The 15267-nt window shown below is 39.5% G+C and overlaps 1 protein-coding gene and 1 long non-coding RNA gene across 7 annotated transcripts in view; one reads left to right on the plus strand and one right to left on the minus strand.

Annotated features, from left to right (window-relative positions):
- The window catches only part of LOC122561754, a 29790-nt gene extending 19433 nt beyond the window's left edge, over positions 1-10357 (minus strand). The window contains exon 1 of the long non-coding RNA XR_006315101.1: positions 10251-10357. This is a non-coding gene — a long non-coding RNA (uncharacterized LOC122561754). The remainder of the gene's footprint in view (positions 1-10250) is intronic.
- Positions 10358-10464: 107 nt separating this feature from the next.
- kmt2e (lysine (K)-specific methyltransferase 2E) overlaps positions 10465-15267 on the plus strand; it is a 128233-nt gene continuing 123430 nt past the window's right edge. For all 6 annotated transcript variants that reach the window (XM_043713859.1, XM_043713861.1, XM_043713856.1 and 3 more), the window contains exon 1: positions 10465-10729. The gene's annotated coding sequence lies outside the window, so the exon portion shown is untranslated. The remainder of the gene's footprint in view (positions 10730-15267) is intronic.

Here is a 15267-nt window from a genome sequence, read left to right on the forward strand (position 1 = left end):
CCCAAAACGTCGATTCTCCTGCTCCTCAGATGCTGCCTGGCCTGCTGCGCTTTTCCAGCACCACACTTTTCTCCTCAATGCAATGACCAATAACAGCAAATATACCAAATGCCTTCTTTCCTATCAATCCGCAACTCCACTTTCAAGAAACTATGAACTTGCACTCAAGGTCTCTTTCTTCAGTGACATCCCCAAAGACCTTACCATTAAGTGTCCAAGACCTGATTTGACCTAGCAAAATGTAACATCTCACATTAATCTAAATTAAACTCCATATGTCACTCCTCAGCCTATCAGAGCAAGGTCCCATTGTACTCAGAAGTAATGTTTTTCACTGTCCACCATACCACCAATTTTGGTATCAGCAGCAGACTTACAAACCATGCCTCCTATATTCAAATCCAAGTCAGTCATATAAATGACAAAAAGCAGTGGACCCAGCATCTAACCTTGCAGCACACCACTGGTCACAGGCCTCCAGTCTGAAAAGCAACCCTCCACCACTACCCTCTGTCACCTACCTTCAAACCAATTTTACAGCCAAATAGCTAGTTCTTCCTGTATTTCACATGATCCAATCTTGTTAACCAGTCCACTATGCGGAACTCTGTCAAACACATTGATAAAGTCCATATAGACAATGTCCACTACTCTGCCTTCATCAATCCTCTTTACTTATTTAAAAAACTCAAGTCAGTGAGACATGATTTCCTATGAACAAAGTCATGTTGCTAATCCCCAATCAGTCCTTGCCATTTCAAATACACAAAGTCCAATCCCTCATAATCCCCTCCAACAACTTGCCTACTACTGATATTAGAATTAGAGTGGTGCTGGAAAAGCACAGCATGTCAGGTAGCATCCGAGGAGCAGGAAAATCGACGTTTCGGGCAGCATGGAAAATAAAGGACATGAAAGCATGGGAAGAGTTAAAGCATGAAGACCACTGACAATCTGTGGTCTGTGGAAGGCAAGATGGGATAATCATAGTGGAATGTTCTTACACCAATTAGCAGAGCAAGGTTAAAGCTGAAAGGTCACTATGGTGAGACGAGATAACACGTAATAAAGCAAGTTTCTCTGTTAAGTGTTATTATGACAGGACTGGGACAATAAATATTTGGGACACGACATTAAAATATCTAATTAATAGTTAGTAGAGTCAGCTTGAGACAGGAAACTACTGTAATAGATGGAATAGCTAAATATCTATCATGACAGGTTAGACTGGAATGGAAAGATCACTGTACCAGAGTTAGCAATAAATATCTAACCATGACATTAGAATTCAAAGTTTGTGCAAAGATTTGTAGCTCGGGTGCTCGTTGTTGTGGTTCTGTTCGCCGAGCTGGAAGTTTTTGTTGCAAACGTTTCGTCCCCTGGCTAGGTGACATCAGTGCTTGGGAGCCTCCTGTGAAGCGCTTCTTTGATGTTTCCTCCGGTGTTTATAGTGGTCTGTCCCTGCCACTTCCGGTTGTCAGTTTCAGCTGTCCGCTGTAGTGGTTGGTATATTGGGTCCAGATCGATGTGTTTGTTAATGGAGTTTGTGGATGAATGCCATGCCTCTCGGAATTCCCTGGCTCTTCTCTGTCTGGCTTGCCCTATGATAGTAGTGTTGTTCCAGTCGAATTCATGTTGCTTGTTGTCTGCGTGTGTGGCTAAGGATAGCTGGTCGTGTCGTTTCGTGGCTAGTTGATGTTCATGTATGCGGATTGTTAGCAGTTTTCCTGTTTGTCCTATATAGTGTTTAGTGCAGTCCTTGCATGGTATTTTGTACACTACATTAGTTTTGCTCATGTTGGGTATCGGGTCCTTCGTTCTGGTGAGTTGTTGTCTGAGCGTGGCTGTTGGTTTGTGTGCCGTTATGAGTCCTAGGGGTCGCAGTAGTCTGGCAGTCAGTTCCGAGCTCGTTGTTGTGTGACCCCTAGGACTCATAACGGCACACAAACCAACAGCCACGCTCAGACAACGACTCACCAGAACGAAGGACCTGATACCCAACATGAGCAAGACGAATGTAGTGTACAAAATACTATGCAAGGACTGCACTAAACACTATATAGGACAAACAGGAAGACAGCTAACAATCCGCATACATGAACATCAACTAGCCACGAAACGACACGACCAGCTATCTTTAGTAGCCACACACGCAGACAACAAGCAACATGAATTCGACTGGGACAACACTACTAACATAGGGCAAGCCAGACAGAGAACAGCCAGGGAATTCCTGGAGGCATGGCATTCATCCACAAACTCCATCAACAAACACATCGACCTGGACCCCAATATACCAACCACTACAGCGGACAGCTGAAACTAACAACCGGAAGCGGCAGGGACAGACCACTATAAACACCGGAGGAAACATCAAAGAAGCGCTTTGCAGGAGGCTCCCAAGCACTGATGATGTCGCCTAGCCAGGGGACGAAACATTTGCAACAAAAACTTCCAGCTCGGCGAACAGAACCACAACAATGACATTAGAATAACATGAAGTAGAATGTACAATTAAAGAGATAATGGGAACCAACATCACTGGCTTATTGTGTAGCTAGAGTGAGGAACTTTGATTAATATAGTTGGACATGCTGATAAGCTAACATGATAAAAAAATATAAAAATCCACGGACCCCGAGGTTCATGGGTATTCGAGAATCTGCTTTCTCAGTGTCCCGGATTTTTGTTTGCAAATGAAAGACCTACTTCTTGAAGAACTCCCTGCATGATTCTTGATATTCTCTATGATGCCTAATCTCCAGCATCTGCAGTCCTCACTTTCACCTACTACTATCAGGCTCACAAGTCTGTAGTTTCCTGGCTTTTCCTTACCACCTTTCTTAAATAATGGCACCACTTTAGCCAATCTTCTGGCATCTCATCCATTGCTATCAATGATACAAGTATCTCAACAAAGGGCCCTGCAATTACTTCCCGAGCTTCCCACAAAGTTCGAGGTTACACCTGATATGGTCCCAGGGATTTACCCACCTTTAGGCACCGTAAGATAACCAGCACCTCATCTGTAATATGGACATTTTTTAAGCTATCGTTATTTATTTCCCTAAGTTCTCTATCTTTCATATCCTTCCTCACAGTAAACACTTGTTTAGTATCTCTCCCATCTTATTTAAAAAACTCAAGTCAGTGCCACACATTGGCAGGCTTACTGATTTTTATGGGCCCTATTCTTGCCCTAGTTACTCTTTTGTCCTTAACATATTTATAGAATCCCTTTGGATTCTCCTTAACCCTATGGCCAAAGCTATCTCATGTCCCCTTTTTGCCATCCTGATTTCCATCTTGAGTCTACTGCCTTTATACTAGGGATTCACTCGATCCTAGCTGTCTTTCCAGATACATGCTGCTTGCTTGAAGTGATTCTGAAAGATAGGACTTATATGCATTTGGAGAGGCAAGGAATGATTCGGGATAGTCAACATGGTTTCGTGTGAGGGAAATCATGTCTCACGAACTTGATTGAGTTTTTTGACAGAAGTAACCAAGAAGATGGACGAGGATAGAGTGATAGACATTGCTTACTTGGACTTGAGTAAAGCCTTTGAAAGGTTCCAGATGGCAGACTAATGAATAAAATTAGTTCACATGAAATTCAGCTCGACCCTGCTAAATGCTTATAAAACTGACTTAAAAGGTAGGAGACAGAGGGTTGTCTTTTGGAATAGACACCTCTGAGCAGCAGTGCTTCATAGGGATTGGTACTGGATCCACTTTTGTTTATCATTTTATAGGAGAAAGTGAGGTCTGCAGATGCTGGAGATCAGAGCTGAAAATGTGTTGCTGGAAAAGCGCAGCAGGTCAGGCAGCATCCAGGGAACAGGAGAATCGACGTTTCGGGCATAAGCCCTTCTTCAGGAAGCCCTGAAGGGCTTATGCCCGAAACGTCGATTCTCCTGTTCCCTGGATGCTGCCTGACCTGCTGCGCTTTTCCAGCAACACATTTTCAGCTTTATCATTTTATAAGTGATTTAGAAAAGAATATAGATGACATAGTTAGTATGTTTATGAATGACACAAAAACCACTTATAATGGACAGTGAAGGTGGTTATCTAAGAGAACAAAGATTTTGATCAACTGGGTCAATGGGCTGAACAGTGGCAGATGGAGCTTAATTTAGATAAATGCAAGGTATTGCATTTTGGTAAAACAAACAAGGGCAGGGCTTATATAATTAGAAGTAGGGCCCTGGGGGTGGTGTTGTCTAACACGTATACCTCAGGGTTCAGGTACATAATTCTTTGCGTCACATGTAGACAGGCTAAGACGGCATTTAGCACTCTTGCCTTCATTGTTCAGACCATTGCGTACGAGTTGGGACGTTATGCTGAGGCTGCACAAGATGTTGGTGAAGCTTCTTCAGGTGTAGTGTTCAGTTCTGGTCGTCTTTATAGGAAGGATATTATTAATCTGGAGAGGGTTCAAATGAGAACATCAGGTCGCCAGGAATGGAGGGTGTGAATTATAAGGAGAGGCTGGATAGGCTCTGATTTTTTAAGTGGATCATAGGAGTTGAGTGGTGACATTATAGAGGGTTATAAAACCATGAGGGGTATAGATGTCTTTCCCCTAAAGTGGGGGGATTTCAAGACTAAGAGGACTTATTTTTAAAAGGTGAGAGACAAGAGGGCAATTTTTTTTTAAAACAGTGGTTCATGTGCAGAATGAACTTCAAAGGAAGTGGAAACAGTTACAACATTTAAAAGACATTTAGCTCAATACATGAATAAGAAACGTTTGGAGAGATACGGGCCAAGTGCAGGCAGGTGGGACTAGTTTAGTTTGGATGATGAATCTGCATGGACTGAAGGGAATGTTTCCATGCTGTATCACTGACTAAGTCTCTGGCCTAATGGTATGAAACAGTATCAAAAACAATGACCCTGAGAATTGCTACAATATAAGAAGTCATTTAGTTCAATGTCTACAATGGCTCTCCATAGGAACAATTTACTAAATGAACTCCCTTTCCCCTCAGCCCTGCACATAGTCTTTCCAGGTTACAGAGTTCCTTCAAATGAATTTTTCAACATCACACAAACAGTGCATTCCGTACCTTGACCACTCTATGTGAAAGGTTTATCCTTTTCTTTTCCAATTATCTTAAATCTGTCTTCCTGTACTTAATCTTTCGACCAAGTAAATTTTCCCTAGCCACCAATGTTCTGAATTACTTTCAAATCTGCTTTCAAGTGATTTTGCAAGTCCCAACTTCTTTAAACTATCTACCCAACTTAAGGTGACCATTCCCAGATTCATTCTTGTGAATCTTTTCTGCATTCTCAAGTCTCTTTAGATGTTTCCAAATGTGCAGCACCGAAAATTGGACTCAATAGTTGAGACCTAACTATTGTTCTTCACATGTTTTGACAGAACTTCCTTGTTATTATATTCAATACTAATAATAAAAGTTAAGGACACTGAAGGGTCACAAAGACTAAAAAGCAAAAATCAGAATAGATTGTGGTGCATGACCTCACCACATTAATTTTTTAGTGACAAAAGGCTATGTAGGCTATGGACTAAGTCTGATAAAAAGTCTAAAATTATAAAAGTTTTTAATGGTTTTGCCTCGTGTAATTGATCTCATACTTCAGTGTAATGCAGCAACCTGGATTTTCCCCAAATATAAAGTGACTGCAGGCAGCCAGCATAAAATCTAACAAGTGTTACTAAATCTAGTGACTTTTAAAACAAAATAACCCATAGGATATGGGCATCACTTGTTAGGCAAGTGTTTATTATCCATCCCAAATTTGTATGATAGCAATAGTGAGCTGTCGTCTTGAATAAGTGCGATCATTGGTGTAGAGACACCCACAATGCTGCTGGAATGAAGTTCCATAACTGTCTTTTGATCCAGTGACAGTAAAGGAACAATTACATCATTTCAACTCAGGATTGCATGTGGTTTGGAGGGGAATTTGTAGGTGAGGTTGTTCTCATGAAAATACTGGCTTCACCTTCTAGGTGGTACAAGTTGCTGGTTTGGAAACTGCTATTGAAGGGGATATGTTGAGTTACTGCATGAGGAATAACATGCCTTCAAGCATTACGTACACCGAGGAAACTAGTTAACATAATCTGTACTTTGTTGCTTTTGAACAAAACCCAATTTTATACTTCTGATGTTAAATATGCATGGAATAACCCCAAAAGGATAGGCTTTTACACTTGAACTATAGTTATAAGAAACTTGTAGTCTTGATGAGCACCAACTTCATGAATAAACACTGTACTAGAGTGAATGTTCCAAGACTAGACTATAGTTTAAAAAGCAACACGGTTGCAATATTTGTACAAACACAGCTTGTGTTCAAATATCCTTCTATTTCCAAAATACAAAGCAGACAGACCCTGCGGAGACATGATAATGATCAAAAGCTTAATCACAGAGAAGGTCATTCAACCTATTTGACTGGTCCCTCAAGAGGTCTTGATGACACACCCTCCCTACCAATTTCCTAACTGAATTGTCTCCATGACGCTATTGCGAAGAACTTCCTATATCTGTTCCAAAGATATCTATCTCAAACATGAGCTTGTGATCTAACTCAAGTGATATTACAGATGTATTTTGCATAGCTTTCAAATCTTGAACTATTCTATACAAGTCACCACAAAACATTCTTTCTAGGCCAGTATTCAATTAATCAGTGACCATTACTCTCTGGGAATAGAATTCCAGAAACCTTCAAAAAAGTTTTAGTCTCAAAGGGAGATACCTTCTTTTCAACATTTTGTTCCCTATTCCTAGCCTGTATCTTTAACAAAAAGAAACTCAACATCCATCCTGTCAAATACCCTCAGCATTTTATATGTTTCAATAAAATTTACATCTTGTTCTTATAAACTGTAATAGATACAGGCCTGAACTTTCCTCAAAATCCCAGGTTATGGTTGCACAGTGGGTGCACAAGTGCACAATCAACATTAGACTTGAAATTTGAGAGGTCCATTCAGTGGCCTAATAACAGCAGTGAAGAACCTGTTCTTTAATGCATTAATGTGTGTTTAAGATTCGCACTTTCTGCCTGATTGTAACTGGGGTGGGAATAGTCTTCGATGTAGTTGCCTGCCTTTCCATTGCAACAAATAGTGCAGATGGACTTAACAGATGGGAGGTTGACTTGTCAGAGATATACAGCACAGAAACAGACTTTTCGGTCCAACTCGCCCATGTCAACCAGATATCCCAACCTAATCTAGTCCCAGCATCCGGCCCATATCCCTCTAAACCCTTCCTATTCATATACCCATCCAGATGACTTAAATGTTGCAACTGTACTAGCCTCCACCACTTTCTCTGGCAGCTCATTTCATACATGTACCACCCTTTGCGTGAAAAAGTTGCTCCTTAGTTCTGGACTTCCCCCAGCACAGGGAAAAGACTGTCTATTTATCCTACCCATGCCCCTCATGATTTTATAAACCTCTAGAAGGTCACCCCTCAACCTCCGACCCTTCAAGGAAAATAGCCCCAACCTATTCAGCCTCACCCTATAGCTCAAATCCTCCAACCCTGGCAATATCCTTGTAAATCTTTTCTGAACCCTTTCAAGTTTCACAACATCCTATCAATAGGAAGGAGACCAGAATTGCACACAGTATTCCAAAGTGGATTTAAAGACATTTTTCTTAAGTAAAATGTAGCTCACATAGGAGTCATTGAGCACAGAAACAGACCCCTAACTCGTCCATGCTGACCAAAACTAAACTAGCCCACCATGCTTGCATTTGACACATATTCCTCTAAACATTTCCTATTCATGTGCCTTGTAAAAGTTAAAACTGTATCTGGACCCACGACTTCTTCTGGCAGTTCAATTGACATACGAACCACCTTCTGTGTGAAAACATTGACTTGTGTGATCATATAGGCTATGTTTTTATAGTTTCTTATGGTCTTGGGCAGAGCAGTTGCTGTACCAAACGGAGATGCATCTAGGTAGAATGCTTTCTATGGTGCATCTGTTTGTATGCTTTTTCCTATTCTATCACCCTGTGATCTGTATGCCCCTGTACATTCTGATCTACCTGAACTATAGGCAAAACAGAACTTTTCACTGTACTTGGGTACATTTCACAACAATAAATCAAATCATTCATCTCAGGGATCAGTCAAGTGAACTGTCTCTGAACTGGTTCCAACACATTCATGTCCTTCCTCACAAATAGGCAACCAAAACTACAGTGTACTCTAGCTGTGGTCCCACCAGTGCCCTCTACATCCTGAGCCAAATATTCTTACTCTTAAATTACTCTTGCAATAAACACAAACAAACCATTTATCATGCTAATTATTTACTGTATCTGCACACAGATTAAACTGAGACACCCAGATGTATTTTACATTATTGCAATTTTAAAATATACTTGTCTATTCTTCCTGCTAAAGGAACTGGGTCAGAATATCTCACATAGTTCATGTACAACATTTTGCCCACTCAGTTAAACTAAAACTCCTTATACATGTCATCCTATCAATTTTTACTTTGCCATCTATTCAGCCATGCAAATGATTAATGAATGTCAACACCTTCAGAAACACCATGTATTTCCTCTTGCACAGCACTTCATAGTTGCTAGCATTAAAATTTCTCTGCTATTGTTTGGCCAATTCATCTTATGATATGTAAGGTTGCTGAAAACTTGCCACCATCTTATGATTTAAGATTATCTTCATAGTTGTGGAAAAAATTGGCAAACTTGACCAACCATTTCTGCTTCCACATGATATTTGCTAACTGGAAACAGTACGGCCCCAAGCACCGAATCTTGAGGAAAGTAACTCTTTCCAGTTTAATTTAACTCTTCTGATAAAGCATTATTTTTTGACTCCAACTAACCATTCCTACAATGTTCCCTTCGAATCCTACAGCTTTGATTTTAACACAAGCTTAACACAAAGATCAATCTTTTCTATTTAGTTTCTATTAACACATGCTGAACATACAAGAGAGAGGATAAATAAGTCGACAGTGCAACACAGAAAACAAAATAAAATCAAATAAAAGTGACTTTTAGCTGACTAGATACATAATGACTTTCCTAAAAGCTACCAAGTGGAAACACCCATTTAGTCCAGCCATTCTCTGAAGTTTATCAACCAACACATGTAAAGTCTTTTTTTTTGGAAAGCTTACAGTTCTGAAAGCACAAAGATTGCACATTTATTAGCAAAAGCATACATTGCAAGGAAATGCAATCCATTATGTACCTGTTCGGTATGTCCCGTATATTATGGTTTGGACTGAAAACACAAAAATCAAAGCTAAATGTTTATTGAAGTTTTAGGCGTTTAAAAAAATCCAAATTTTTTACTATTTCCAAGAGACAAAATTAGACTTGAGCACAAAGGCTAATTTAGTACTGTGTAGTATTTTAAAAACATTTTCGGCGGAGGAGGTGGGGGGATGGAGAAAAAGGGGTTCACTATTGGAGGAATAAAATAGGAAGGCCACAGATAAGCTTCCTTACTCTACGATCAAAAACATTTTTTTAAAACCCAACATTTTGCAATATCTTCCAGAAATACATCGAGTTCAAAACAAGTCTCTGAATAAACACCCCAGCAGTACAAATACCATGCAACTGCTGATGGGCTCTGAATTACTCTCTCCACCTCCACAACTTTATGATGCAGAGGAATGTACCCTGACCACGTGACTTGTAATTCGAGAACGATCAACTTGCGACAAACAAGACAACCCAGCCTCTGCCGCCATCTTGTTTTGACGCATCTTTTAAAAAAAAAGTGTTTCTAAAAAAAGTTCAATTCCACACTGCTCTCGGCGGCAAGGGTAATTTGAAGATATGACAACGTTAAAGATAATCTCTTTTCTACAAAGCCGCGAATTAAATTCACCATGCAGACGCTCCTTACAGAGTGTAGTATAGCCCGCTCCCTATAATGGCGTCCAAATTAACAACTTCCTAAATCGAACTGATTTCGTGCGCTAAGCTCCACCTGCCTGCAGCAAGATAGCGTCATTAATAACCAATCTGCGCGGGCAGGGAACCACTTCACGACCAATGGTTAGCCAAAAGGGACGTCACTCACAGAAACACCTCAAGCAGCGAAACAATGTCCGTCTTTTCGGGCTAAAACGTGCGCCATTTTATATAATCTTAGCTGCAAAATCATACTTCACATTATCTGACTTTTTTTCTTAAAAAGCTTTGAAATATTCGCGATTTACGCTACAACTAACATGCTGATTTTCACCTTTAACCAAAAAGAAGCACCAGTTTACGTTAACCCTGGTTGACATTTTCTTCAACCCGCTCACACCACAGCCAAAAACGAACTGCCAAAGCTAGTGAACTCCTTCACGGGTTTCTCTGTACGCATGCGTCCTGAGCTCCCCGCCCTTGTCCACTGCCCCGTGAGCCCCGTAGGACGACGTTCCGTAGCCGCCATTTTCCAAAGAAGGGGAGTAAATGGTACACAGATAGCAACAGATCCCAGAGAGACTAACCAAAAAAAATCTAACTGTGGATTAAATATTCTGTAGGGGTTACTCCTCTGTTTTATGTTGCCGAAAGAAGACTATTGAGTTTAAGTTATAGTGCCAGTGTTGTTGGGTGATCACAATATATAGGACTATTTGTGTATTTACGTTGATTTGGAGATTATATTGCATTGTTTTGGTTTGGCAAAACGAGTTTAACGGAGTATTTCCGTCGGCTTGGTGGACTCTTCAGGTAAGATGATATTATATGGCATCTGTCAAAAGTATTTTGTAAAGAAATGTATAATTGAAGGAAAATATGCGATGATTCCCTCCCCCTCTCCTCCCCTCTGTTGCGACTGAGGTGGTAGGTTTGGTTACAGACTGACAACGCGAAATATGGCGGGTTTAGTGAACCGTTTTTCTTAATTGAAGAGATTACTGTCCATAACAAGACTTTTCCTCATTTTGAACACATAAAATGAATATATTAGTACATATTGATGTTGTAAAATGCATTTTGTCAAATTTTCAATTCCCGTATTCTTCAACTTTGGTCTCACTTGGACTTTTATAAATAAACATTTCCGTTTTACTCCATTTTAGTTTTTATAGTGAACAGAAACGTGCCTATGATATATTCTCTGTTTGGCGCGTACTGTCACCTTTCAGATAGAATACCTAGCAACGGCTAATGTTTAGAAATATAATGCGACGTAAATGCTTAAGTATTTCTCAAATTCTAGACTTTTTGAAATATTCTTAAGTAAATACGTCTACATTTTAGATCAGTAATTTTAAATATAGTTCTGTAATTACGTAAGATAATTACATTTAACCTGTACTATATGTAATACATAACGTACTTCGAATTCTAGATGGGAAGGTGGACCACTGCAAACGTGGAACCAAAACATCCTGGGGGAGGGTGGACTTGTTTATCATTGGAATTTATTTGGATCGGGATTGGAAATTTTCCACTGTACAACAGATTTTATTTAATATTCATAGTATTTAAATTGACATTGTTAGTTTTGAATAGGCTGTTGTGTAATATTCCAAATATTCGTCTTGGGGGGGGGGGCGGCTGGACAAGGGGAGGTTTTTTAAGTTAAGGACGTATAGTTAAGTAAAGAATACATTATTTCCAAGTTCGTATACGTTTTACTGAGAATTATTTATGACAAGTGACAGGTTTGGCCATTTGAAAAAATCGATTTGGCTCAGCTCAGTCATCCTTGAAACCGTTTATGTTTAAAAATAGTTAAAATTTGTTAGTCGTCCCATAAAGTGCATGAGGAAATTGGTTATTACCTTTAAAGTGTGAACCTACTCTTTTGTCCTTTGCTCTGTCAGGAAAAATGGCGGACATTTGGTATTATAGTAAATCTAATTCACTTGGGTTCTCCACACCCCATGCGGCGCTCGTATCGTTTACCTCAAGTTATTGCAATGTTGGAAGCTGATTGCAAACGAAAAATAACATTTTGGTTTAAATAATACATCGTTTTAGGTTGTGTTCATTTTTTTGGAATATGTAAACGGCTTTCAAGAAAATTATTACCATTTTGAGAAATTAATTGCATCGTGCCATTTGGAACCCAAATTCTATATGGCTCATCTGAATTTTAGGCCATTTCTATCTTCTGATTAGTCTTGAGTATTTCATAGACTGTGATCACTGGTTACTTTAATACTGAAAGCAAGTTGGCTTGCTATTAATAGTTTAATGTGTTAAGTATTCTAACTCGGAATTGGGTATTGAGTTTTATTCTATCATTTATTAGTAACTCTGGTGCATGGCTGATAGTTACATCCTGTGTGCTTTAAAAAGTTTACAAACCAAAAACACCTAACAGTTGCACAGTGTAATAGTTTTAATAAAGGCACAGAGGCAATTAGATTATTGTGTAAGCGTGCTAAGGTTATATTTATGTGAAGGCTTCAAAATGTTAGACTCAACATTTTATTTCTTTTGAAAGTATATTTTTAATGGGTAAAATTGCCAACCATGAAGGTGTCACAGGGTCACAACATCAAACATTGAGCCATTAATAAATTCACATACCTGAATTTAATATAGAGACTATTTTGTACTTTTATTTTCAGAGACAAAAATTATAGTCATGATTTGAGTACTATAAATTAACCCACTGTTATTAAACTATAGGTGTCAAAATGTAAGTGTAATTGTGCTACCATGATTTTCGAACATGCATGTTGTGAGAATAGACCAGCTTGCACAGAAGATACTGATCCGCTTAGATCAAGCAGAAATAGTATAAATTCCCCTACAAGTAGGTCAGTTACAAATAATTTTCAGTATACTTTGTTAAATATTGATTAATAATTATTGTCATTGTAGTTAAATCAGATTCTTGGGACTGTCAAAGATTCTTGGTGAGCACAACTGCACAATTCTTAAGGTAAAAGTGAGGACTGCAGATGCTGGAAATTAGAGTCGAGAGTATGGTGCTGGAAAAACACAGTAGGTCAGGCAGCATCCGAGGAGCAGGAAAATCAATGTTTTGAGCAAAAGTCCTTCATCAGGAATGATGAAGGTGCACAATTTTTAAACTGCTTGAATTGTTGCAATCCTGCTTCTAATAATGAGTTTTCAATTCATTCATCAGTCGTGGGTGTTACTGACAAGCCAGTATTTAACTCCCATCTTTAATTGTCCTTGAAAAGATAGTATGGTGGGGTGCCATCTCAAACTACTAGAGCACATTATGATGAAGGTATTCTCCCAGTGCCGTAAAGGGTAAAGTTGCATGAACAGCAATGTATTGGGATAGCGAATGGTTTGGAGGAGACTACTAGTTGGAGGTACCTGCCTGATGGCTTTCAAGTTGCAATTTGAGAGATATTGTCAAATAAGCTTTAGTAAGTTGCTGGAATGCATTTTGTATTTAGTAAACACATTGCAGTGTAACAGCAGTGGAAGAAATGGGTGTTGAATAAGGTGCAAGTCAGCAAACTGCTTTGTACTGGATTGCATTTAATCTCTCTTGGAATAGTTGAGCCAAAGTCATCCAGACAAATTGAGAGTATCTCACATGACTTGTGCCTTGTTCCTTTTATTCTGTTTTAATAAGACCCATGACACACCTGCATTGTTGTAAAAGTTTTACTGCAAGAGTTTGTACTATTGATGATTATAAAGATTTGACTGTAGGGAGATGGAGGCATCAGCAGAATTTCCTGTCTAATATCCGGAGACTCACTTGATACTAATCTGTAGGAATTCTGACTGATTTTTCTTACTAGCTGATGAGACTGGTATCAGTTGTAGCACCCTAATTGTAACACTTATATTTTAGTGACAAGAGTAGGTCACTGACTGGGAGTTCTGCAGCAAGTAACCCACTCCTGACTCTTCCATTGTCTACAAGACAGTCAGAAAGTGTGACGAATGCTCCCAATTTGCCTGGATGAGTACATCTTCAGTAATACTCAAGCCTCCCAATATCGAGGACAAAGCAGTGCACATGATCAGCACTCGACCTTAAACATGTACTCCACCATCTTTGCAGAAGGGCAGCAGTGTGTACTATCTGTAAGATGTTTGATAGCAACTTGTCAATGATTCTTAGCAGCATCTTCCATGTGTAATGTCTACCAGTGAGAACAAGCAGGTGCATGGGCATGTCATCATCTGGAAGTTCCCTTTCAAGTCACACTTCATCCTGTCATACTATGTGTCACTGGGTCAAAATTTTGGCATTCCCTAACAGTGTTATGCGCATTCCTTCATGATATGGACTCCTGTGATCCAAGAGAGTGGCTCATTAGAATAGAAGTTCCACCATCACGTACTTTTACATGAAAAAATAGTGAAAAGCTTTGTAAGTCACCTGACCACGGCACCTTCATCAATGACAGAAGTTGTAATAATAACACAAAAATGTGAAATTAAGACACAGTTTATCGCAGTTCACTTGATGGCTGTTGGGCTCGTGGAAAGCTAATTTAGGAATGATGCAATACCCTGAAGAAGCATCCAGGACGAGAACACCATGCTGGGCTGAGACCACCATTTTTAGATGAAATCGTCTGCCAGGCAACTGGAATGTATGGTACTTGGATGCCGAAGACGAAGGAGACCGTCATCCCAGGCCGAGACCACCTTTGTCTTCCTCCAGAAGCCCGTGCTTAGTTGCAGATGTGGAGCCGTGTTTGGCTTTTCCTGGCGTAGCTGCCGATGCTGTTGGAGCCCTCCTCCTTCACCCACCATTTTCCAGGCTTAAATGGAAATGAAAAAAAGTCACCACCACCTTAAGCAATCGAGTGTGGGTGACAAATGCTCACATCTCTTCAACTAATTTTTTTTTGTATAGCAATAACTGTTTGGCAGCTAACAGCTGATTGCCATTGCCACACCAAATATTACTGATACCCATCTGACCAACAGGAAAATCTGCTGAATTGATGTATATTTTAAATTAATATTGGCACACAGTTTACTGGACTGAGATATCTCTGAGCTTGTGCTGATTTTTGTTTTGCATAACTTCCAGCTTCACTTATATTTTGTGCTCAAATTGCTGACAGTGCAAATTGATAGTGAGATCCGTAAGCATCTTTGAATTTGGTTAATGACTGCATTGTTCATTTATCTCTTTAAAAATGAAATTTAAGAGCAAAGAAAGAAAAAGATTCCCACAAGGATGCAACATGAATTCTGGTAAGATAAAATACAGAAAGATAAATAGAGGGGGAACAAAAAATTGGAATAAGAGAGAGGCTGTTGGAACCTTAATCTCATCATGTATAAGATCCTTAAGTCAT

This window comes from Chiloscyllium plagiosum, chromosome 23 (assembly GCF_004010195.1).
Source record: "Chiloscyllium plagiosum isolate BGI_BamShark_2017 chromosome 23, ASM401019v2, whole genome shotgun sequence".
Lineage (NCBI taxonomy): Eukaryota > Metazoa > Chordata > Chondrichthyes > Orectolobiformes > Hemiscylliidae > Chiloscyllium > Chiloscyllium plagiosum.